The following is a 26,923-nucleotide window of genomic DNA, read 5'->3' as shown; positions in this document are numbered from 1 at the left end:
GGAGTTATTCTACAAGTCCAGAGTACACATCAACTAGTGTATCTGGGAGATCCATTGAAAAAGTCTTGATGCTGCTTAATACTTAGTCCTGTATGGCAAGAGATCATTCATTACATTGTAGATACCACTTTCTATAAGATAATGAACGCTAAATGTGTTCAAGGAAGGGCAACTCTCACACAGGTTTATGAACAGATTGATGGGGGCTATTCTAATTATTTGTTGGTTTGGATGATTGAGATAAAAATGGGTCATGGAAGTGAGAGGTTAAAGGAATTGGGGTTATTGAACCTGAGAGAGAAAAGTCTGAGAAGTAACTTTATACCTGGAGGCAGGTTATATGAAGGGTTGTTTTTCCTTAATAATAATAGTATTTAAACCCTCGGAGCCAAACACTCAGATTCAGTCACTTGCATTTGGGCACTTACTGTGTGCAGAGCACTGTACTACTTAGGAGAGTACGACAGACACTCCCTGCCCACAACAAGCTTATAGTCTAGAGGACTCAATCTTTGGCCAAGATCTTAGAAGGGAGAGCAAAATAATAACCCCCCATTTTACAGTTTAAGCAAGAGGGAGATTGACATTTAAATCCCTTTTTATAGAAGAGAAAACTGAAGCATAGGAGTGACTGCCTAAGGTCACACAGCTGACATTCCCGCATCTTCCTCCTTGCCGACCTTCCAGCCTCTTGTCTTTCCCCCCTCCAGTCCATACTTCACTCTACTGCCCAGATTTATTTTATTTTATTTTATTTTTTTACAAAACTGTTCAATTCATGCTCCCCACTCCTCCAGGACCTCCAATGGTTTCCCAGCCACCTCTGCAGACAAAGACTCCTTACCATTGGCTTTAAAGCATTCAATTTCTTTGCCCCGTCCTACCTCCCCACCCTGATTTATTACTGCAACCCATTGGTTCACTTAACTCCTCTAACGCCAACCTACTCACTGTGTCGATCTCATCTATCTCATTACCCACCCCTCGCCCAAATCCAGCAATGCCCTTCCACTTTCAATGTATCCAACAGACCATCATTCGCCCCACCTTCAAAGCCTAATTAAAAATCACATCTCCTCAAGAATCCTTCCTCTACTCCCTCTAGCCTCACCCTTGCACCTTATGTTCACCCCACAACACTCACGCACATATCTGTAGTTTATATTAATGTCTGTCTCCCCCTTTTGACTATAGCTCATCTTGGGCAGGAACCTGTCTACCGACTCCATTATAGCATATCAATCCAAATTTATTGAGTGCTTACTGTGTGCAGAGTGCTGGGAAGAGCACAATGTAACAAAGTCGGTAGACACTTTCCCTGCCCAAGAGAAGCTTACAGTCTAGAGGAGGTATGTACTCTCCCCAAGCACTTAGTACAATGCTCTGCATAGAGTATATGCTCAATAAATGATTCATCCATAAGTGAGAGAGAAGGGATCAGCGTCCACGTTCTGACTCAGAGAAGTGCTCTTCTAACCTAGAAGAGCATAAGAAGAAAAATAACTTCAATCTCAGTTAGATGAAAGGATAAATTTATTTGCAGTCAGGGCAATACCTACCCTGGGAAAGACTGCTTAAGAATATTGTGGCAATTTAGTTATTCACCTGCCTGGAGACAAGTGGCATGACCAGAAAGAGAATGAGCCTGGGAGTTGGGAGACCTGGGTTCTAATTCTGCCTTCATCACTTGCCTTCTTTGCGACCCTCATAACTTGTGTGTCTCAGTTTTCCCCTTTTTATGGATGAGGAATACCTATTTTCCCAATGGTTTGGACTGTGAACCAATATGGGACAGGTACTCTGTCCAACCTAATTAACTTGTATCCACTCCAGTCATTAGAACAGTGTTTGACAGTATTAAGTGCTTAATAAATACCAGAGTTATTCAAGCTCTCTCCAGGTTCCGTCAAGCACAGACGTGGGCTATCGATTCTGTTCTATTAGTTCTGGGGTCAGGGAACTCCTAGAAACAGTTCCCTATCCAGCCATTATCTGGTAGTAAGTGATGCCTGCTATGCATATGGAATGGAATTAACTGGCGGGGTCCCTGCAGACCATTTATTCCCCCGAGAGCCCCTCTCTGCCAAAGATCCTCCCCAAACCAAAGAGAGATCCTTGAGTGCAGTGCCCAGACTTTGGTGCACAAACTCCAGCAGCAAAAGCAACAAGGAGTGGGAACCCAGGAGCCAGAACCTCTGAACTGCTCACTCTAATCTCGGCTCTGCCACGTGCCTGCTGTGTGACCTTGGGCAAGTCATTTAACTTCTCTGGGCCTCAGTTATCTCATATGTAAAATGGGGATTAAGACTGTGAGCCCCCTAAGGGACAGGGACTGTGTCCAACCTCATTAACTTGTATCTACCCCAGCAACTAGAATAGTGCGTAGCACATTTTAAGTGCTTAACGAGTACCATAATTATCATCATCATCATCTTGGGCTCACATATGATCTCCTGAGCTTGACCTGAGAGCTGTCCAGGGGGTGCAGTGGGGTTGGTCATTTCCTTCTCTGTCCACACAGTCCCTGACTGAACCCTCCTTTCCTCTTCTCCCACTCCCTTCTGCATTGCTCTAACTTGCTCCTTTTGTTCAACCCCCTCTCAGCCCCACAGCGCTTATGTACATGCCTGAAATTTATTTGTATTTTTGTCAGTTTCACCCTCTAGTCCGTAAACTCATTGTGGACAGGGAATGTGTCTGTTGTATTCTCCCAAGTGCTTAATGCAGCACTCTGCACACAGTAAGCCTGCAATAAATATGATTGACTAATCTGCAGGCATGTTCCATATACTTGGCAGGACAATTCAAATGAGTTTCTCATTATGTAAAAATTGTTATCTTTGTCTACTGTGCATGTCTGGTTGCTATACAAAGGGTACAGGTTAGCTAAGTGGGCAACTCCTCCCTTACCCTGGGCTTCTTAGCAATTTCACTTTGGTTTCAGCAAATCTCTATTGTCTGGAAGAAATCCCATCTCTTAACATCCATTACTAATGCTACTTTAGGGAGGAGGTTCTCTTTTCTCCCCCTCCCCTCAAAACCAGAGGCTTCTCAACATTAACCCTTACCTTCCAACAGAATCCCAAAGGAGCTGCTGCCTCCAGGGCTTTAAACTCATTTATTTAATCCCCGAAATTTGTTAGTGAAAAGTGTCTCTTTCGTGAGGATAAAAAGGAAAGGAAAAAAAAGGCAGTAGAGATCTTTTTCCTTTTATAAATTTGGAGTCTGAATCTGTCATCACAATCTCTCCTCATCACATGAGTTGGCTAAGGGAACAGATTTCATTAGAACCAATGAAAAGTTGTTGCTACTGCTTGGTTATTTTTTTTTCCATGGTAATTCAGCCCAAAAGGACAGAAAACTACTAGGCTGAGTTCAGAGTTTTTATAAGATACAGTAGTCATACCTTCTGATTGGCCAGAATATAGTCCTCTCCAGTCCCACAAAGCCCCAGTAACCATGGTTTAGTGGATAAAGCCCCAGCCTGGGAGTCAAGAGGTCACTGGTTATAATCCCAGCTCTGCCACTTTGTGTGATCCTGGGCGAGTCACTTCACTAGGCCTCAGTTCCCTCATCTGTAAAATGGAGATTGAGACGATGAGCCCCATGTGGGACAGGGGTTTTGTCCAGCCCGATCTGCTTCTATCCACCCCAGTGCTTAACACAGTGTTTGACATATAGTAAGTACTTAGAAAGTACCAGTTATTACTATTTATAACAGCTACCAACATCAGCCCTTGCCTGCACAGAGCAACCCCCATGAATGGGAGCTTGGCACTTGAATGTGGTCTTCCCGAAAGGATGTGAGTCACAACTGGAAGCTTCTACGGCAAACTTAAGCACCAGGTCAGCAAGTCCACAAGTGAGTGGAAGGAAAACCCAGATGTGTTTGTCCCTTGGTTAACTGTGGTATTTGTTTAGTGTTTACTCTGGGCCATGCACTGTATTAAGCAATGGAATGGATACAAGCACATCGGGTTGAACACAGTCCGTGTCCCACATGGGACTCAGTCTCAATCCCCATTTTACAGATGAGGTAACAGGCACAGAGAAGTGAAACGACTTGCCCAGGTTCACACAGCGGACAAGTGGCAGAGCCAGGATCATGTTTTGACCACTTGATTGACCTGTCCATGAACCATTCATATTCCAAAGCTACAGTCCACTAATGCGTTCCACCAACTTTTAAATGGGGGACTTAAAGACTTGCGTAGAAAGGCCACTGCTGCATTAAAGAGCAACGGTGCAAATGAGAGGGAATTCAGGTCCCGCTGGCTCCAGCAACATGGGACTCATTTAACAATACACAAAATCGATGCAGCCCAGGTTCCCAGAATAAGTCACTTCCGCTCCCATCCCTGTCAAACTGCTCTACTTTATGGTGTGCTCTCTGCCAGAAATACCATGTGCTTGTCAGAGAGGCTTTTGTCATTGAGCACACTCTCAGGTTGTGTGGAGAGGACGTAAAGGGAGGTACGCTCTCCGGCGGGTCTACAAAAAAGGAAATGCAAGCTCAGAACTGGTTTAAGTGTCCTCCATCTCTCTCTACACTAGATTCCTCTACCTCTTCATCTTCTGAAAAACAAAGGAGGTGTGAATCTTTCCCTGTGTTATCTGTTTGTAAAATGGCCATAATAGTAATGAGTATTTGTTATGCACTTTACTGTGTGCCAGGCACTGTACTAAGCGCTGAGGTGTAAACAAGCAAATCGGGTTGGACACAGTCCCCGTCCCACATTCAGCTCACAGTCTCAATCCCCACTTTATAGATGACATGATGCTTCTCTGTTGGCTTGCCTTTGCAGGGTACACTTATTCCTTCAAACAGAGAGCTTCCAGGGGAGCATGGAGTAGTGGTTAGTGCCCAGGCCTGTGAGTCAGAAGGGTGGTGATTCTAGTCCCAGCTCCACCACTTGTTTGCTGTGTGACCTTCGGCAAGTCTCTTCACTTCTCTGTGCCTCAGTTACTTCATCTGTAAAATGGGATTGAGACTGTGAGCCCCACATGGGAGAGACTGCATCCAACCTTGATGACCTATCTACCCCAAATCCCACAATCATTTTTATTGTTATTCCCAGGCTTAGGTGTAATTTTTTTTGAGCTCAACTTACTTTTTTAAAATTAACATTATTGTTTAGCACTTAATACACTGCATGGCACATAGTACAAGTGCTGGGGCAGCTGCAAAAGAATCCAGTTGGACACAGTGTATGTCTCATACAGAGTTTACCATCTTAATCCCCATTTTACAGAGGAGGTCACAGACACAGAGAAGCAAAGTGACTCATTCAAGGTCACACAGCAGACAACTAACAGCGTAAAAGTAGGAAAACACACACACCCCTCAATCAAAAAGGTTAGCACATCCTTTGGAAACCGGTGGTGTTAGGGTCTAAACTAAATGAAGATCTTGAAAGTTGTAGTGCTGTCCAACCTTCTCTGGGGCTGGATCCACTGTACAATCTCCACATCCAACTGGTTGAGAGTTTCCTTCAGAGTCCCTTATAAAGGCTAGGCTCAACATCAAGAGGCAAGACAGGATCACAAACCATTTACGTCTGGAAATAATTCAGTTTCCTCACCTTAAATCTATGTTCACCTCAATGCTTGATAAGCAGCCTTGCCTAGTGGATAGAGCATGGACCTGGGAATCAGAAGGGTCTGGGTTCTAATCCCGACTCTGCAACTTGTCTGCTGTGTGACCTTGGGCAAGTTACTTAACTTCTTTGTGTCTCAGTTATCTCATCTGTAAAATGGGGATTAAGATGGTGTCCACAGCTGGGACATGGACCACAATATCCAACCTTGTATCTACCCCAGCATTTAGTACAGTGCCTGGAGTACAGTGAATGCTTAATAAATACCGCAAAAAAGACAAAAAGAGGACATAAAAGCAGCTACGTTGGGTAGGACAACTGAAGTGAACGACTGATAGCATGAAGCAGGATAAACAGCCGCTGAAGAATGAGTTGAAGATGGCAAACTAAGAGCAACTAGAGAAGCAGCGTGGCTCAGTGGAAAGAGCACGGGCTTTGGAGTCAGAGTTCATGGGTTCGAATCCCGGCTCGGCCACTTGTCTGCTGTGTGACTTTGGGCAAGTCACTTAACTTCTCTGTGCCTCAGTTCCCTCATCTGTAAAATGGGGATTAAGACTGTGAGCCCCACGTGGGACAACCTGATTCCCCTGTGTCTACCCCAGCGCTTAGAACAGTGCTCGGCACCTAGTAAGCGCTTAACAAATACCAACATTATTATTATTAGCAAGGAGGATGGAGGCCGTGATGTAAGGACATAGTGAAACAAGTCCTTCACCAGTGCTGCCTCCAAGCTAAAAAAAAATAAAAAAAAAAAATCAGCTCTCAGGGGCCAAGACCAAGAAGATTTATAACAGTTGAAAAGTGCTGTTCTTTTTGAGCAAAAAACTCTTTAGAATTGAGACAAGGAGACAAAAAGTGAAACTAACACCCAGCACTGGAGACAGCAAACATGACAGAATGTGTGTGTGTACAATGTCGTCAGAACTGTGGGTCCTGCAATGGCTTTTCTGTCACTCGTGCACTCATATGTGGAGGGGTCTTCCAGTACAAAGGGACAAATGTGCACCCACCCATTGCATCTGCCTCCTAAGGGGCAGGGTCCATGTTTAGGTGCCAGCTGGGTATTCTTTCCCAGCACTTAGTACAATGCTCTGCAGACAATATACACTTAATACCAATTCTACTACCCACCTTCCAAGAGCAAAATGGGAAAACAAGTCCCCCGCCCTCAAGGAGTTTACAGTCTACTTCCTGCCAGCCAGCGGCTCTGCTTCCCCAGAGAGAGCAGGGAAAAGGGAGACCTAGACACCTCTGTCTGGAGAGAGAAATGGAAGGTTCAAGTGGGTTCAATGCTCTTTAAATCATCTAGAGTGGTACCAAGTTGGGGCAGCAAAAACTGTAGAGGAGAAGAATGGAGGCCTTATATGCAAATGGAAAGCCATTCCAGTGCAATGGCAAACTGAAATTGAAGGGATCTGACAAAAAAATAATAATAAACCACATTTGGAAATGTGGAGCTGGTCAGTGGACATTCAGAATAAGCACTGGTGATCTATGTGGAAGTGGTTGGAGGGGATTTAGTTTTTCTTTGATTCATATTGGCCTAGTTTGGCTTGGTCAGTGTTTAGCAGCATGGCTTAGTGGATAGAGCACAGGTCTAGGAGTCAAAAGAACCTGGGTTCTAATCCCAGGTCCACCATCCACCACTTGTCTGCTGTGTGACCTTGGACAAGTCACTTCACTTCTCTGTGCCTCAATTACCTCACCTACAAAATGGGGATTAAGACTTTGAGCCCCACATGGGACAGAGACTGCTTCCAACCTTGATAACCTATCAACCCCAGTGCTTAGAACAGTGCTTGGAACCATAGTGAATGCTTAAATACCATTATCATCAGAAATCAGAAATTGAGCCAGTGCTCCCTTTTCAAGCAATGCTTGCCTTCTCAGAAATGCCCCGAGCAAGGAGGTTCTTAGTCCCCTTGGTTCAGAGAGGAATAGGAGAGCATTTCCCTTATTTGCAACTCAAATGAGCTTCAGGGTGAAATATTAAAACAAAGGATGGGCTTCTGTCCTTTCTCAAGTCTGGTGCAGGCCCAAGAACTGATGCCTGGTCTCACACACACCCCTTCTCCTCCCTTACCTCCACAGCAGCCGGAGGAACACAGGACTTTCCCAGAGGCTTGCACTCAGAGCTGCTAGAGACTCAAGGTCGTCATCATTATCATCATCATAATAAGGTATTTGTTAAGCATTTGCCATGTGCCAGGCACTGTACTAAGCACTGGGGTAGATACAAGGTAATTGGGTTGGACACAGTCACTCCCCCACATGGGACTCAATCTTAATCCTCCTTTTACAGATGAGGGAATTGAGGACCAGAGAAGCGAAGTGACTTGCCCAAGGCCACACAGCAGACATGTGGTTGAGCCAGGATTAGAACCTAGATCCTTCTGATTCCCAGGCCTGTGCTCTATTCACTAGGTCACGCAGAATCTAAAATCTGCTATCAGGCGTGAGGTAACCAGGTAAAAGTGAGTCAAATAGGGGATCCCAGTTTAAAATGTCCCTTTTTCCAAAGAGGTGCAGTGCTAGAACTCCTACCTGCCAATGCCATTCTGCCGCATGGATAATTTATCAACAAAAACAAACATTCAGGCCATGACTCCCCACTCCTCAAGAACCTCCGATGGCTGCTCATCCACCTCCACAACACTTCTTAACATTATCTTTAAAGCCATCAGCTTACCCTAGCCTACCTCACCTCACTACTCTCGTTCCTCCACCCAGTCGGCACACTCTGCTTCTCTATCGCACGCTTACAAACTGTGCCCCAATCTTAACTTTCTCGCTACTGACACTTTTCCCACACCTTCCCCTGGAACTACCGCTCCCTCCATATATATGATACCACTACTCTCTACACCTTCAAAGTATTAAGGTGTCATCTTCTGCAAGAGGCCTTCCCCGGCGAAGCCCTCTATTCACCGGTTCACTCTCCCCTCTGCATCATCTATGCACTCGAATCTGTGACTTTGAGACTTTTGATCTTCACCCCACCCTCTGTACATAATTACAAATTACGTGTTCATATTGTGTCTCTCCCTCTAGATCGTAAGCTTGTCAGAGGCAGGGAACACACCTGCTAATTCTGCTTTATTATACCCTCCCAAGCACTTAGTAAACAATGCTTTATACATAAGTGCTCAGTTATAATTGATTGAAAAATATAACTGCTTGATGAGGATGATGGAGTTGTTGGAAAGATAGAGGATGGAGGAAAGAGAGGTAACTCATTTTCTCCAACAGGTTTTCCTCCAATTAAGTCCTCTCTCCCCCTACCACCACCAACTATGCACATGGATCCACACCAATGGTTTCGCCCTATAACACTTTGATATATATCTAATTTATATTAATATCTGTCTCCCCATCTAGATTGTAAACTCAGTGTGGGCAGAGAATATGTCTACCAATTCTGTTGCTCTGCACAGAGTAAGTGCTCAATAAATACGAGAGAGAGAGAAGTGAGTTTAGGTAAGAGGAAATGTGAGGTTTTAGAGCAGGTGAGAAGTAGATTTGAGAGTCAACTGCTTCCAAGTGGTAGCTGAAACCATCTGGGCAGATGAGATCCTCAAGAGAAGAAATTTATAGTGAGAATGGTTGGGGGCACCAGACCAACATCTTTTGGGATACCCACAGTTAGAGGGATGCAATGCAAGAGGAGTCAGTGTTTGAATCGTGGTATTGTGGATAGGGCACAGGCCTGGGAGTCAGAAGGACCTAGGTTCTAATCATAGTTCCATCATGTGCCTGCTGTGTGAACTTGGTCAAGTTGATTCACTTCATTCCTCACTTACCTCATCTGTAAAATAGGGTTTGAAATGGAGAACCCCATATGGGACATGGACTGTGTCCAACCTGATAAGCTTGTATCTATCCCAGAATTTAGTACAGTGTCTGGCACATAAACCTTTAACAGATACCTTTAAAAAAAATCATTTTATGGAGTGTGTACTCATGAAAAAATCAATCCTATTTGAGTGCTTTACTTTGTGTAAGCACTGCATTAAGTTCTTGGGAGAGTATATTCATTCAATTGTGCTTGAGTGCTTACTGTGTGCAGAGCACTGTACTAAGTGCTTGGAATGTACAGTTTGGCAACAGAGACAGACAATCCTTGCCCAACAATGGGCTCACAGTCTAAAAGGGGCAGACAGATAAAACAAGTAGTCAGGCATCAATATCATCAAGAAATATAGTATCATAGATATATACACATCATTAATAGAGTAATAAATAATATATACAAATATGCACAAGTGCTGTGGGGGTGGTGAGGGGAGGAGGAGCAGAGGGGGGCTCAGTCTGGGAAGGCCTCCTGGAGGAGGTGAGCTCTCAGAAGGGCTTTGAAGAGGGGAAGAGAGACAGTTTGGTGGATGTAAGGATCCCTAACCTTCAAGGAGCTAACAGACTAGAAGGGGAAACTGAGAAGGACCAGAAGTTGATGAAATCAAGACCAAGAAGTACTTCACAGGAGGGAATGGTCCCCAGTTCAGTAGGGTGTGTGTATATAGGCAACCATCTAGACTGTAAACTCACTGTGGGCAGGGAACTTTTCTACCAACTCTTATATTGTACTCTCCAAGCATGTAGTACAGTGCTCTGCACACAGTATGTGCTCAATAAGTGATCTAGATAAAAGAGAAGTGCAAAATAGTTGCCAACAATTGCGACTAAAAATAGAGGTTGTTCTAAATAAACAAATAGGAGGAGCTATATTTTGAGACCTAAATTTTTCCAAGTATCCAGCATGACTGCTTGGGCTAAAGAATGATGGGAAAAGTCTCACAGTAGTGAAGCAGCATTCTCTTAAGGGAAAGTGATTAATGTAGGATAGGTTTCTCAGAGTGAGTTGAGTGATTGTACGGCTGAAGCCTAGCTGGTGGTGAAATACCAGGAGGGAAAAAATCCACAGCACAAGAAACCTAGAGAAAAAACCCATTTTGAGCAGAGCTGACATGCAGGCGGGGGGTGGCGTGGCAATGCTGACTTGTTCATTCCAAGCGCTTAGTACAGTGCTCTGCACATAGTAAGCGCTCAATAAATACTATTGAATGAAAGTCTGTGTGTAGGGGAGAGAAAGAGTGATACAAAGGATTGCACAATGAGGGAAGAGCAAGGGACAAGCAAGCTTAAATCCTCCTTATGGAGAAACCAGAGATTAGGTTGAAAGGAACCAAGTGAATCCAAATAAATCACATTCACCAGGTTAGAGAAAATTCAGTTGGCTGACACCTGCAGGGAGTGGTTCTGCTCCTCTCAGCCACCATTCAGTTTGTGCATCCCAACTCATGGATCAGTGTGGCCTCTTGCTTTACTGCAATTTTAAACTGCAGAAACACTGGTTTCCTGCATCAGTTTTCAAGCAAGACTCTACTTCTTGCACAAATCATATTGCTGTGCAAGTGTTTATCCACAGTCATATAATTCAATGCACACGACTCATTCATCTTCCATTCTTTTGCTGTTACCAGTTTTATCCTTATTCTTTTGTCTGCTTGTCTTCACTCTTCATTAAATTGGAATGTTGTTGAGGGTAGGGGCCTTGTCTTGTTCTTTGGGTACTCTTTCAAGTACCTAGTATAGTTTTTATAAACAGGAAGTGCTCATCATAGATCACTGATTAACAGTCATTCAACTTCTCTGTGCTTCTATTTCCTCATGTAATAATAACAGTAATAATAATGGTGGTATTTGTTAAGCACATACTTTGTGCAAAGCACTGTTCTAAGCGCTGGTGGGGATACAAGGTGATCAGGTTGTCCCACGTGGGGCTCACAGTCTTAATCCCCATTTTACAGATGAGGTAACTGAGGCCCAGAGAAGTGAAGTGACTTGTCCACAGTTACACAGCTGGCAAGCGGTAGAGTGGGGATTCGAACCCTTGACCTCTGACTTCTAAGCCCGGGCTCTTTCCACTGAGCCACACTGCTTCTCTAATTTGTAAAATGGGTATTCATTGCCCTCCTTTTTGGACTGTATGCCGCACATGAGACAGGGACTGTGTCTGAACTGATTAACTTCTATTAACCCCTCCACTCAACCCCGGTTTATGAGGACAGTACGCAATCCTGAGCAGCTCCCTGCTACAACTCCCACAAAAAACAACAGATAAGAGGTGGAAAAGAAATGACCCGTTTTGTCTGGCATGGGACCTCCTAAACCATACACTAAGACACCTAAGGCTGCCATGGCCAAGCACCTAAGACTTGAACCAGGATGATGACGAGCTCCTGGCAGTTGGACTGCTTGAAACTCCTCCAACGTGGGATCGTCTTCAAAGACTTGGGGAAAACCAGTTGGTTTGGTAGCTATAAGCATTGGACTGTGTGTGTGTGTGTGTGTGTGTGTGTGTGTAGGTGTGCATGTGTGTGCATGTGTGTGCACATGCGTTTACTCCTAACCCATTTTAGTATAAAATAAAGCTTTGTTTGGTTTTACTTTTGGAACATGTCATTTGAGCACCCGAATTAAAAAGAGAGACAAATTCCTGGTTAAGGGCTGGTCGGTCGAGTGCCTGATATTAGCGGGGAGCAATCCTGGGGTGGGGCTCATGACAGGTTCTAATCCCAACTCGACAACTTGCCTGCTGTGTGACCTCGAACAAGTCATTTCACTGTATCTCAGTTTCCTCTGTGGAAGAGATTTCTTCCCCTCATTCCTCCGCCCCCCACCTTCCCCCCGCCCCCGTGCCCTTAGACTATGAAGCCCACGACGGGCAGGGACTGCATCCAACCTGATTATCTTGTATGTACACCAGTGCTTAGTACATAAATCCTTAATGCCATTATTATTATAATCCTATATCCACTTAGCAAGTTCTTTAAAAATGCCATAAATAATGTCCTGTGTGTTGGGGAGAGCTTAATAGAAGGAAGAGAACATTCAAAGCAGCATTAGCTCAAAAGAGAAATATCTGATCAACTGCAAAGAACTGCTGGAGAAAGCCAACCTCCCGGGGCCCACCAGAGCACTAGCCCCAGATACTACATGGTCAGCCTACCCTTCGTGTGAACACAATATTAGTGGCCATTCCCCAAAATAGTAATGCACCTTTAAGCCAAAAGAGATTTTAAAATAACAAGCCTACCCTTTCCAAATAAGAGATTTAAACAGCCTAACCATTTTAAGAGTGTTTGTGAAATTAATCACTTTGGGTTTTGCGACAGAAACTGAAGAAACCCAACTAACACAGGAGGGAATATCAGTCACTGACCCATTTGAGCTGGTTTTCTTTCACCGTTGTTTGGGGGCTAGATTGGATTACCAAACTAAAGGTGTTACTGGGAGTTCTGCAAGATATGAGACCCAAAGGGCAAAATGAGCTAAGAGATTTGGGTAAGAGAGCCCTACAGTTCTCAAGCTATCATTTCGGGAGTTTCCGGGCTAATTCATAGCAGGCTCAGAACAGCATTTCTTTGATAAGGAAGGAATCTCAATAGCTGGTGATAACAAAAGAGGCACACTAGCTGCCTGCAAGGTCAAAGGAAGAGTTTTAAGAAGCAATTCTCTTCCTCTAGATAGAAAGATGTCAATCTTCAACTACAAAGGAGGCAAAGTGTATTCTAAAACAAGCTCCAACATTCTGTTCAAGTTCTGAGTTGCCGGGAGAATACCTGACTGAAGGGTATTGATGTCCACTGAGCAGAATAAAAAGGAAAAAAAAAGGAGCGGGGAGGGAGATAAGTGGATTGTCCCCTCTAGACAGTAAGCTCTTTGGGAGCAGGAAATCTATCTGTTTATTGTTATATTGTACTCTCCTAAGCACTTAGTACAGTGCTCTGCACACAGTAAGTGCTCAATAAACACGACTGAATGAATTCTATCAAAGAGACTTTGGTAGAAAAGTGACACGCTAAGTAAAATGTTTATTTATAACCTTTCTTTACTAAGTTCATTTTAAAAGTCCTAAGATGTAGTTTTCTACTTGTGCTACCCGTTACAGTTCTAGATAAAAATAGGATGGTCATTGACGTGGTTAAAGACTGGACAGTCTGTTTTTCCACTGAAAAACTACATTTTAAGTTACACTGAGAGACTCTATTGCCCACAATTTCTGCACAAAGTAATGATCACAAGTGATGTATATTTGGAAAGCCAAGAGCCTTGATTTCCAACACACACGGTATGGTACTGGTTTATCACTGGGATGGGCTTCAAATGGTTGCCTCCTTATGCATCTCAACTTTATATCCGAAATTAAAAATGCCAAAGCACATAATAATTGTTATGAGCACTGGTTATCATAACTGAACGCCAAAAGGAAAAGTATCAGTCATTCTGCTGCTCAAGCTGTGATTCAAATTCAGCCACAGTGGGGCAAAAAGGGAAATCGGAGTCAATGGCCACAGAGAAGCAGCATGGTGTAGTGGCTAGGGCAGAGGTCTGGGAGTCAAAAGATCATCGGTTCTAATCCCAGCTCTCCTATTTGTCTGCTGTGTGACCTTGGGCAAATCACCTCACTTGTCTGTGCCTCAGTTACCCCATCTGCAAAATGGAGATTGAGACTGTGAGCCCCACGTAGGACAGGGACTGTGTCCAGCCTGATTTGTTTGTATCCACCCCAGTGCTTAGTATAGTGCCTGGCACATAGTAAGTGCTTAACAAATACCATAATGATTATTAAAGTGAACTGAGTGTCACTAGTACAGCATCACTGAAATCAAGCCAGGCAGGTCTAATATCTAGATATTAACAACATTAATTAAGCATTTACCAGGCTATACTCAGATTTGGGGTAAATACAAGATAATCAAGTCAGAAACACTCTGGCACAAATAGGGCTCCCAGCCTAAAGGAGGGGGTGAAGCGGAGAGAAGAGAGCATGAATTTGATCCCCATTTCACAAATTAAGAAGCTGAGATCCAAAGAAGTTAAGTGACATGCCCAAAGTCACAGAGTGGTCAAGTGGGAGAGCAGAGATTAGAACCTGGGCCCTCTTTCAGGCCCAGGCTCTTTCCATTAGGCCACACTGCTTCTCAATCAATAGCATTGTTGTTTGAGCTCTGTAATAAGGACTTGGGTGAGTACAATAGAAATATTTTACATGATCCTTACCTTCAACAGCTCCAACTCCTTAATCTTCCTTCTCCCACCCTCAGTCTTTATGACTCCTGGTATGGGTATTAGCATAAATGAGTAGTTTAAGATGAAAGCAATTTAAGTTAGATTTGCAGGGGAAAACCTTTCAACTAGAAGTCTGTATGCTGTAGGACTAGCAAAACACAGCACGTTCTGTATTGACCAATGTCATCAGTAGCCATGCTAGGTCAGAAACAGGAGGAATAAAGGAGCGGCAAAACTGAATGGAAGGAAGATGAGTTAGGTGCCAGCTGGCTCTGCTCAACAAGGCCATGCAGAGTACTGGAGTTGGGCAACACTGAGTTGGATCAGTTACCATCAGCTGGTGATTGTAGTACACTTTGAAAACATGGCCACTCCATAAGCCAATTTGGACAGTAGGAAAATGTCCAAAATGGGGTCCAGGCTGCAGAAGTTAAGGGAACAGAGATCAGTTTTCAAAATTCATTTAAAGGCCTTACAAAGTACGGAAAGGAAAACATTTTCTTCAAAGAGGAAAAAAAAGTTAAATGCCTTCTACAAACTGATTTCTGCTTATAAATACTATCGTACATTTAATGCATGTGTCTTATCTTAGCAGATCTCCTGGGACAGCCAGCTTAGCTGAACACTTTCAATATTTTGTCATTGGAAATTCAGTTAGAAAAACAAACCCCCAGCACTTTTATTGTTCAGTTCCCCAGCAGTCTCTGGTTTTGATTAGAAACCCAAGCCGTAACAAAAGCTGGCTTTTCCGAGGTAAAAAGTACCCTAGGTTGGGTAGTTCTTTTTGAGTCTCACTGCAAGAAAATGTCCAACAACCTTTTCCTCACACTTATAAATCTGGTGTTAGGAGGTTTGAACCAATTATTATGGAAACACTTCCATAAAAGTCTCAACGGGATTTACCATGAGCTCAATTAGCAGGAATGGAGCACAGCCTCCTCGCTTAATTGCATTCCTGTGTGTTTCCAGTTAAACAAGAAGCCAGGGGTGTGGCCCTCAGTGGCACGATAATTGAAGAATCTCAGAGTGGAACCACCTCATTTTCTAAAGCCACCTCCAGTTCTGTTGAGAGTTGGCTAAATAAGTAGGCCCAGTTTAAAAAAAAATCATATTATTGAGTAATTACTGTGTGCAGAGCACTGTACTAAGCAACGTAATATGCAGAGCAGAGTTGGCTTAGTGGATAGAGCCCAGGACTGGGAGTCTGAAGGTCAGGGGTTCTAATCCCAGCTCACCACATATCTGCTGTGTGACCTTGGGCAAGTCACTTTATTTCTCTGTGCCTAGGTTCCCTCATCTGTAAAATGAGGATTAAGACTGAGACCCCTGTGTGGGACAGGGACTGTATCCAACCCAATTTATCTTGTATCTACCCCCAGTGCTTAGAACAGTGTCCTGGCACATAGTAAGTTTTTAACAAATACCATAATTATTATAGAGTTGGTAAATACATTGCACTTGTGAATATATTTATATACATATTTAAACTTAGAATTCTATTTATTAATGATGTGTATATATCTATAGTTCTATTTAGTTATGATGCTACTGATGCCTGTTTTCTTGTTTTGATGTCTCTCCACCCCCCTTCTAGACTGTGAACCCACCGTGGGCAGGTATTGTCTATTTGTTGCTGACCTGTACTTCACTCAGTAAGCACTCAATAAATATGATTAAATGAATGGATTTCTTCCCCACAAGGACTCCAGAGATGTAAAAAAGTTAAATGCTTTTGAGACAGTGGCAGCCAGGTGAGCAATCCACCAGCTAGCATAGAAGGGAAGCATGCAGAAGAACCAAGTTTTTAGTGCAAATTTCATGATAGGTCTTTTCTCAGTTTCTTAAACATTTCTAAAAGATGCAGGCAGTTGGGGCAATGGCACTGAACTTCTGCCAGGTGTTGTTTTGAGTCCTTAAGGCTATAATTTAAACTAATTCAATCATATTTATTGAGCACTTAGTGTGCCAAGCACTGTACTAAGCACTTGGAAAATATAATTCGGCAACAGATAGACACAATCCTTACCCAACAACGGGCTCACAGTCTAGAAGTTCAAACAAAATCAAAATCATAGTAACATCAGTATTTAAGTAAATCTCTATGAAGGTTCCCCTTCTCCTCTGCGAGAATTCCTGATCTTTTAGAAGTACAGGAGAGAATTTCCATTTTGGCAACATGAGGCTTTGACTTCACTGTGCCATTTGCACATCTCTCTTGGATCCTGGGTACTTTTCTAGAGCTTGAAGCTAAGATCTTGAGCCTCTTAGCCAATAAATAAAGGAAAACAAGGGGGCACAGGCAGTGAATCATGCTAAGGTGTTTAGATGACCCAAAGACATTCCAGATAAGCATGATGAATCACATTTCAGTGAAGGCAAGCACTTAAAAAAAAAAATCACATCTCTAGTTTATCTCTGGGATCCAGCTGCACTGGGGTGAGGCTGGGCAGCCACCTGACCTGGACACAGCTCTGCTCACACAGGTCTGAGGAGATTTCTCTGGAACCGACTGCTCCCTAACTACCTAATCCCCTTAGGTCCCAGCACACTCCACTGTATAAGAAGCAAAGACAACTACCTCAGCCACCTCGGCTCGGGAAACCCTACATCCCCTGAGATAGGGCTTTAAACCACTCTCTGTAAACTTTTGCCAAGCCAGCTTGTTTTAGGGTGGTGCTTCCAGCCTCCTCTTTACCCAATGCAACTCGAACCACAGCTGGGGGCTGGCAAAATGTTGCCTCCAGAGGCCAATTTAGCTTATTTGCCTCATGATAGCTTTTACTACAGTCCAGTGCAGGTTGGCCAAACTTTGTTCTGCATGCAGAGAATTGTATTTAGTTTGGGGGGCACAGTGGCCAGGGCAGCAGGACATAGCCTCAACCCTTTAAGGGGAACTGCTTCTGCATTTGTGGGTCCAGTCCCACTCCCCATGCCCCCAGGCTGTCTGTCTCTTCTACAATTCCTCATACTTGCCACCATTTATCTGGGGTGCTCAGCCAAGGCACCATCTTAATTTGTGGCTCTTGAATAAATGAGATGTGGTTAGCCAAAAAAAAAAAAAAAAAAAGTATTTGAGCCCTTATTGTGCATAGAGCTCTGTAGTAACTGCTTGGGAGAGTACAACACAAGGGAGTTGGTAGACAAGTTCCATGCCTCAAGGGCACTTAATCGAGAGGTGGAGACAGACATTAAACTTATTGATATGTATAAGTGCTGCTAGGCTGAGGAGGGCCTAGGGGGTACAGATCCAAGTGCATAGGGTAAAGCAGAATGGCGAGGGAGTAGGGGGAAGTGAGAGCTTAGGGAAGGCCTCTTGGAGAAGATTCATTCAATAGTATTTGAGCGCTTACTATGTGCAGAGCACTGTACTAAGCACTTGGAATGTACAAATCGGAAACAGATACAGTCCCTGCCCAATGACGGGTTTACAGACTTATCGGGGGAGATAGACAAAAACAAGAGCAATAAATAGAATCAAGGTGTACATCTCATTAACAAAATAGGGTAATGAAAATATATACAATTGAGCAAACAAGCACAGTGCTGAGGGGAGGGAAAGGGAGGGGGGAGGAGCAGAGGGAAAGCGGGGAGAAGAGGGTTTAGCTGTGGAGAGGTGAACCGGGGGGGGGGGTAGAGGGAGCAGAGGGAAAAAAGGGGGGAACTCAGTCTGGGAAGGCCTCTTGACAGAGGTGAGCTTTAAGTAGAGTTTTGAAGAGGGGAAGAGAATGAGTTTGGCGGAGGTGAGGAGGGAGGGCGTTCCAGGACCGCAGGAGGACGTGGCCCCGGGATCGACAGCGGGATAGGCGAGAACGGGGGCCGGTGAGGAGGTGGGCAGCAGAGGAGCGGAGCATGCGGGGTGGGCGGTAGAAAGAGAGAAGGGAGGAGAGGTAGGAAGGGGCAAGGTGATGGAGAGCCTTGAAGCCTAGAGTGAGAAGTTTTTGTTTTGTGCGGAGGTCGATAGGCAACCACTGGAGGTTTTTAAGAAGGGGAGTGACAGGCCCAGAGCGTTTCTGCAGGAAGATGAGCCGGGCAGTGGAATGAAGAATAGACTGGAGCGGGGAGAGACAGGAGGAAGGGAGATCAGAGAGAAGGCTGACGCAATAATCCATCTGGGATATTACGAGAGCCTGTACCAGTAAGATAGCCATTTGGGTGGAGAGGAAAGGGAGGATCTTGGCGAGATGTGGCCTTAAGAAACAGCATAGCCTAGTAGAAAGAGTATGGGCCTGTCTGCTGTGGGCCAGGTACCGTGCTTTGCTCTAGAGTAGATACAAGCTAATTGGGTTAGAAGCAGTCCACGTCCCACTTGGGGCTCACAGTCTTCATCTCCATTTTACAGATGAGGTGACTGAAGCGCAAAGAAGTGACTTACCCAAGGTTACCTACTGGGCAAGTGACAGAGCCAGGATTAGAACCCCAGGCCCTCTGACTCCCAGGCCTGTGCTCTATCCACTAAGCCACGCTCCTCTGTTCTAGGTTAAACCCGGTTTAAGATTTTTAGAACCATCACCAGCCTTCACATCCCTCGGCTGGGTGTGTCTAGGCAGCAGAGAAGGATCGGAGACAGTTTCTTGATTGCAGGTTTTCTAATATTGCAGGGAAATTCCTTCCCAACCCCCGCCCCATTCTACCCGCTACGGCAGCCAGTATGAAGGATCCCAGCTGTCAAGGGGCTAAAGATGGTATGGCCGAGTCAAACGGGGATGGCCCCTGGACCTCTTGAGCAGCAGGACCAACACAATGATAAATATAGGTAGGGAAGAATCTCACACTTTTTATTTAAAACACGCCTCACTGAGTGGCTTTAGAAAGCCCAAGCTCTCCAGCCATTCTCTCAAGGCTGAGAGATGCATCTATTAAGACAGAACCCCACAGAAACAAAAATGAGTCGGGGCCTGACACAATCAGTATACTAGATGTTCCCTGGGAGGGGTTAGATTAGGGCTGGAGATCTTGGCCTCAATCTCTGGAACGTGCTGCATTTTTGAAGCAGCATAGCCTAGTGGATTGAGCATGGGGGCCTGGGGTTCAGAAGGACCAGGGTTCTAATCCCAGCTCCACCACTTGTCTGCTGTGTGACCTTGGAGAAGTCTCTTCACTTCTCTGTGCCTCAATTACTTCATCTGTAAAATGAGAATTAGGACTGTGAGCCCTTTGGGGGCAGAGACTATGTCCAACCCAATTACCTTATACCTACTCCAACGCTTAGTATAGTGCCTGGCACACAGTAAGCACTCAAATATCACTATTATTATTCTGGGATTTTCCCATCATTTTCCAACTCCTGGGTTTGGGGTGGAACGAAGCCTCTTTGCTCAAACAGTCCCTGGGAAGATAAGGAGACAGAGTGGCACTCTCTGAATCTTAATCATGCAAATGAAACACCCTGGGTCCTTACATCCCCTCCTCACTCCAAACCTCCACTCCCACTATCACAGAGGTATTTCCTATATTTGGAATTCAGGATCTTTTCACCCTCAAAAGGTCACACCAAAGCACATTCATTCTCTACCCAGTCCTTGGTCCCTCAGTGAACTGAGACCTAGCCACTAGGAGGAAGATATTTTGGGGCAGCTGAGAAATGTGACAGGAAAAAAGTTTCTTCAGCAAAACTTTTTAGGTTGCTGACAAAGCATAGTGTAACCAATCTCTAAGATTCCCCTACATGTTTCAACACTGGGGAGTAGGGGAGAGATATTTTCTGGGCCTTTTACAGAAAGAGGAGACTGTTTTCAAAGGGGAAGCATATGACCTCAGGCCAAACAGGGGGCACAGGGTTTACTCACGGTTTAAATCATTTCCAAATAAGTGAAGAGAAAGTCAGTCAGCGTGTCTCCACTCCAGGACCCGGCAGGCCCATAAGGTCATTCCTCCCCAACTATCTAGCAACTAAAATTATGAACAGGAAGTTAAGGCCAAGAGAACTACTGAAAGGAGATTATTTCTTCCAAACTCTTGTTCTCTCCATAGTGTTTCTTTGGAGGATAGGAGGGAAAAGAAAAGAAACACTCCCTGAAAAGTCTGGTTAAACCTATGCCAAAACCTACTGCACTGCTTTTAAAGCCCAAGCCAACAGTCAGGGTGGGCTGCCAGAGTAGGTGAATTGGGAGAAAGTTAACAAGGCAGCAGGTGTTCCCATTAAAGGCTTGATGTAGGGAGGAAGAGAGGGCTTTAAAGGGAGAGTTGAGTTAGCCCACCTGTTGTCTCCCCCTCCAGACTTTAAGCTCGTTATGGGCAGGAAACATATGTGCTAATTCTGTTGTATTGTACTCTCTCAAGTGCTTAGTACAGTGCTCTGTACATAGTAAGCACTCAATAAATATCATTGCTTGTCAGTGATTCTGATTAAAGCTGAACCTGAAATCCTTTCTTCTTCAAACCAAGGTTTAAGCACAGAATCCTGCTTGCACACCTTCTCCCCGTGGGAAGTCTAACTAGTTCAGAGCCTTGAAACTCAGGCTTGGCATGCCCCACCTGGGATCCATGCACGGGCATAGGTTCCACACACACCCCCACGCCCCACCCAGACTCTGCTCATTAAAGCCCACACCTGGAGCCAGCTTCACTCACAAGCCCCCTCAAGCTCACACAGGCCAGCCTCGTGAAGGAGAAGCAAGGGCAGGATTGGACCGGATCCAGTCCTCCCCCAGGTTCTGTTAAAATTCTGGGGAGGCACCATGGACTAGTGGGAAAAAAAAATGGTAATTGTTAAGTGCTTACTATGTGCCAAGCACTGTTCTAAGCACTAGGGGAGTACAAGGTAATCAGGTGGTCCCACATGGGGGCTCACAGTCTTCACCCCCATTTTACAGATGAGGTAACTGAAGCACGGAGAAGTGATTAGCCCAAAGTCACATGCTGAAAAGTGGCAGAGCCGGGATTAAAACCCATGACCTCCTACTCCCAAGCCTGTACTCTTTCCACTAAACCACATTGCTTCTCAAAGAACACAGGCCTGGGAATCAGAGGACCTGGGTTTTAATCCTGGGTCCATCACTTATCTACTGTGTGACCTTGGGCTAGTCACTGAACTTCTCTGTGCCTCAGTTACCTCATCTGAAAAATGGGGATGGAGACTGTGAGCCCCATGTGGTAAAGGGACTGTGTCAAACCCGATTTGCATGTATCCACCCCAGTGCTTAGTAGAGTGCATGACACAGAGTAAGCATTAACAAATACCACAACTATTATTAGTACAATCCCTGGCACATAGTAAGTGCTTAATAAATACCATTAAAAAAAAGTACTGGGCCTGGATGGATGGCAATTACAGACCATTGCTTTCCCCAACCCTGCTGACAAACCTGAAAATGATCTATTTGGGGAGAAAATCTGACAAGAGGTTGAAAATTCTCTCCACTTACAGGTTCTTCCCCATGTGGTTATCCATCTTGCACCTGCCTTCTCTGCTGCATTATTTATCCAAAGATGCTAAAGAGATGTAGTGTAGATATTGATGAAGACTTGTGCCAACTGGACATGAGTAGCAAATGTAGAAGGGCAGAATGACTGGGATGAGATTTCCTCCTACCCTTCTCTCTAAGCACCTCTATTACTAGAAAAGCAGCATAGCGTAGTGGATAGCAGACATGAATGGGAGTCAGAAGATCATGGATGGCTCTGTTACTTGTCTGCTGTGTGACCTTGGGCAAATCACTTCTCTTGTCTCAGTTACTTCATCTGTAAAACGGGGATTGAGACTGTGAGCCCCACTGGGACAGGGACTGTATCCAACCCAATTTGCTTGTATCCATCCCAAGGTTAGTAAAATGCCTGGCACATAATAAGCAGTTAACAAATACCATTATTATAATTATCATTATTATAGCCAACATCTACGGGCTCCACACTTTTGCAAGATTTTTTTTCCATATACAGTGCTTTGCACACAACGCTCGATAAATGCAATTGATATATCACTTTCTCTACTCAGGGAAATGACCAAACACATGGTCTCAGAGAGTGGAGTCACTGTCATCTCACTTGTTTCTTCAACTGCAACCTGTGTAAGATTTTGAAATTCCCATGACCTTAGCAGGAGAAGTGAGGGGAGGAGAAGTCGGGAAGGAAGGGAAAGGTGAGGGGGAGAGAAGGTGGAGAGGAGGGGGTAAAGGAAAGGAAGGGGAAGAGGGAGGGGGACAGGGCAGGAGGGGGGAAGAACACGGAAGAAAGGGATAGAAGGAAGGAGTGAGCAAAAATTAACAGGAGGGATGAGGTGGAGAGGGAGGAAAGAGGGGGCCAAAGGGAGGAAGACGACTGGAGACTGTAAGCTCATTATGGGCATGGAATGTATCTATTGTTACACTGTACTCTCCTGAGCACTTAATACAGTGCGCTGCACATAGTAAGCATTCAGTAAATACAATTGAATGAATGATTGAATGAAGAGTAGAGAGACAAGAGAGAAGGTGGAGGCTGGAAAGGATGGGGAGGAGAGGTGTGGGAAGAAGAGGGGGCTAAAGGGTTGAAGGAATGAAAAATCCCCTAATTCCCTTTCACTTATGCTAACAAAGGGCATGGGCTTCTCATAGCAGCCCACATCTACTGTTTTGTTCAAAAAATCTTGTGGATCTGAGACTGTTCAAGTTACCAGCTGACAAGGCTGTGAAGTCCAAAGGTCATTTACAAATACAAACCTCTCCAGAGTGGTGCAGCTGAAGGTGGGGGATTCTTAGGGTTTCAACCCCAGATGACAGGTGCACCAAACCAGAAATCAGATTAGCACCTCAAAATGATGCTGGGGGCCAACAGAGGCTCACTGTCCTTGGCCCATTGACCTCTCCATAGAGGGACTAGGTCTTGAGAAAGGGCCTGGAGAGTAGAATCATGAACAAGTCCTACTCTGCAGTCCTCATGCATTTCTCCCCCAAATTACTCTTTAGTTGCTTCCCTGATCCCTAGCAGCGTGGCTCAGCGGAAAGAGCACGGGCTTTAGAGTCAGAGGTCATGGGTTCGAATCCCGGCTCGGCCACTTGTCAGCTGTGTGACTTTGGGCAAGTCACTTAACTTCTCGGTGCCTCAGTTACCTCATCTGTAAAATGGGGATGAAGACTGTGAGCCCCACGTGGGACAACCTGATTCCCCTGTGTCTACCCCAGAGCTTAGAACAGTGCTCGGCACATAGTAAGCGCTTAACAAATACCAACATTATTATTATTATTATTATCCCTGCATGTTGCCACCCTCTGATGAATTTCTTGCAAAGAGAAGGAATTTCTTCTCTGTGTGGCCTAATAGAGCACAGGCCTGGGCATCAGGACCTGGGTTCTAATCTCAGCTCTGCCACTTGTCTGCTGTGTGACCTTGGGCAAGTCACTTAACTTTTCTGGGCCTCAATTCCCTCACCTGCAAGAATGGGGATTCAAATACCTGTTCTCCCTCCTACTCAGACTGTGAGCCCCATGTGGGACCTGGTTATCTTGTATCTACCCCAGTGCTTAGTACAGTGCTTGGCACATAGTAAGCACTTAACAAATAACACAATCAGTATCACCTCTAGTTGTTTATTTTTTGCCTATTTCATTGTTGCCAGTTGTATCTTTGTTTTCCAACAGGAACACGCTTGGATCTGTGGCAACTTTCTACAAATAGCTTTCCATCATCCTACTCCGCATCAGTTCCCCTTGCCTGAAGCAGGCAGGAGTGAGCATTTAGGTTCTTTCTTCAGAACACAATAAGATCCTGGGGATATTTTTCCACTGGCGGAGAGAGGAGAGTTGGTCCCCTTTAACAGGACCTGGTGGTAGTTTATGTTGGCAGGCAGGATTGGAAAGGAACAGGAAAGTCGGTGGGACCGATGCTTAGTGGGTGGGTGATGCCCGATGACTTGGCTTACTGAGCTATCCCCTTAGGGAAGCCAATTCACCTAAACCAAAGAAATATAAATCACTCCAGGTATTTCCTTGGATAATTAATACATCTGGATAGGAATCTCTCTCAGTATGTGCCTTCCCCCTTGTTCTCTGACCACACTATGCCCTTTCTTTTTCCCTTTCTTCCCTCTTCCTGCTTCTTCACTTGTTCTCTCTTTCTCTCCCCCCTCACCCGGACACACACGTATACACACACACACACACACAGAGGCATTTATGAACATATCTGTAATTTATTTATATTAATGTCTGTCTTCTGCTCTAGACTGCAAGCTCCTTGTGGGCAGGGAATGTGTCTGCTCATTGTTACATTGAATTCTCCCAGATGCTTAGTACCTCTACACATAGTAAGCACAAAAATAAATATTATTGAATGAATGAATGAATGAACTGGAAGCCCCATGAGAATCGGGGACTATGGCCAACCTAATTCACTTGTATCTAGAACGCTTAGAACAGCGTTTGACAGATAAAAGTGCTTAATAAATACCATTAAAAAAAAGCATGGACTACAAAGGTGACCCACCAGGCCTAAATACAAGCTCCTGAACTGCTAGAGAACACGGGAAAAGTGGTTATTATTAATAATGACAATTGTAATAAATGTGGCATTTGTTAAATGCTTACTATGCACCAAGCACTGTACTAAGCACTGGGGTAGATACAAGATCATCAGGTCCCACACAGGACTCACAAGTAGGAGGAAGCACAAGAATTGAATCCCCATTTTGCAGATGAGGGAACTGAGGCACAGGGAAGATGTGACATGCCAAAGGTTACACAGCAGACAGGTGGCTGAGTTGGGATTAGAACCCAGGTCCTATGATTCCCAGCCCTGAGCTCTCTCCATGAGGTCACAACACTTCTCAAGTTCCACTCCACTCTTGGAAAAGACTGGCACAGGCAAGTAAAACCAGCAGCGATGACCTTCTCTCGCTGGCTGAGAGGGCAGAGTTGAATAGAAGGTTGTGGCTTTTCTGGCACAGAGTGGACGGGGGGCTGGGGCTCCTGGGGATTGTAGGATGGGATAGTAATGGTAATTGTTTAGCCCTCACTGTGCCAGGCACTGTACTAAGTGCTGGGCAGGATCCAAGCAAATCCAGTTGGACACAGTCCCTGTCCCACTTGGGGCTCACGGTCTCAATCACCATTTTACAGATGAGGGAACTGAGGCCCAGAGAAGTGAAGTGACTTGCCCAAGGTCACACAGACAAAAGGCAGAGCTGGGATTAGAACCAAGACCCCCTGACTTCCAGGCCCGTACTCTATCCAGTATGGGATAGAGCATGGGATAAAGATCTTCGGCTAAACCAGCCCCCAAACAGATGGGAACCCAGAAGCTCACAAACACAACGGAGAGGAGTCATGTGTGCACACATACTGTTTCCCATGAAACACACCAGTTTCCCTCGTTTCAATTCTATCTCAGGGATAAGACTTTATTTACTCTCATGTAAGTGCCTTTCTCACTCGGGGACCATAAAGACACTTTCCTGTTCTGCGTCAATGAAATAGGATACCCTTCATCCTATTCCTGCTATTGTCTCTTTCCCTTAAGGAATGCACCAGCGACATTCCTGAGGAGGAGAAACCAAAAGCGGTAAGGGCTGACTTGTGATCATTTGAATCCCCCTCAGGAGCTGAAAGCACTCAGGAACGTCGAATGTTTGCCATAGTGGGGCAGTCCCTGGATGGGGAGGCTGTCGGTTTAGCTAGGTTGTGATTACAGGCCTCTCATCTTGGCTCCTCTGTTTACTTAGGGTCTTTTTGGGAATCAATCAACCAATCAGTGGAATTTATTGACTGCTTACTATATCCACAGCACTGTACTAAGTGCTTGGAAGACTACAACACAACAGAATCAGCAGACACGTTCCCTGTGCGTAACGAGCAGATGTTCCCTCCAAATCAATTAGTGGTATTTACTGAATGCTTACTTTGTGCAAAACCCTGGGGAAAGTACAATATAACAGTTGGTAGACACAATTCCTACTCACAAGGACCTTACAGTCTACCGTTCTATCTCTGGCCCCCTGCCACGTTTAATTTGAGGTTTCAGCACTGTCTCCTTAGCACGCAGTTGGTCTGTAAGTGATTGACTGAATATTGGTGATAGGGTACAGCAAGCTTTTGTGGAGTTCAGTCCTACGCTCAAGAAACTCAGTTTTCTAAACAGGCTGGACAAATAGAAATATTGTTGCAAACCAACAGACAGATGCCTTAGCCTTCTTCCAGGCCCTCCCACACATATACAATCATGCATTTATTTTATTTATTACGGTATTTGTACCATAACACCTTCTCTGCCTCCCATCCCCTAACTGTGGGTGTCCCTCAAGGTTCAGTTCTAGGTTGCTTTCTTTTCTCCACCTACACCCACTCCTT

This window comes from Ornithorhynchus anatinus, chromosome 1 (assembly GCF_004115215.2).
Source record: "Ornithorhynchus anatinus isolate Pmale09 chromosome 1, mOrnAna1.pri.v4, whole genome shotgun sequence".
In the NCBI taxonomy this organism is placed as follows: domain Eukaryota; kingdom Metazoa; phylum Chordata; class Mammalia; order Monotremata; family Ornithorhynchidae; genus Ornithorhynchus; species Ornithorhynchus anatinus.
This window is presented reverse-complemented; position numbering follows the sequence as displayed.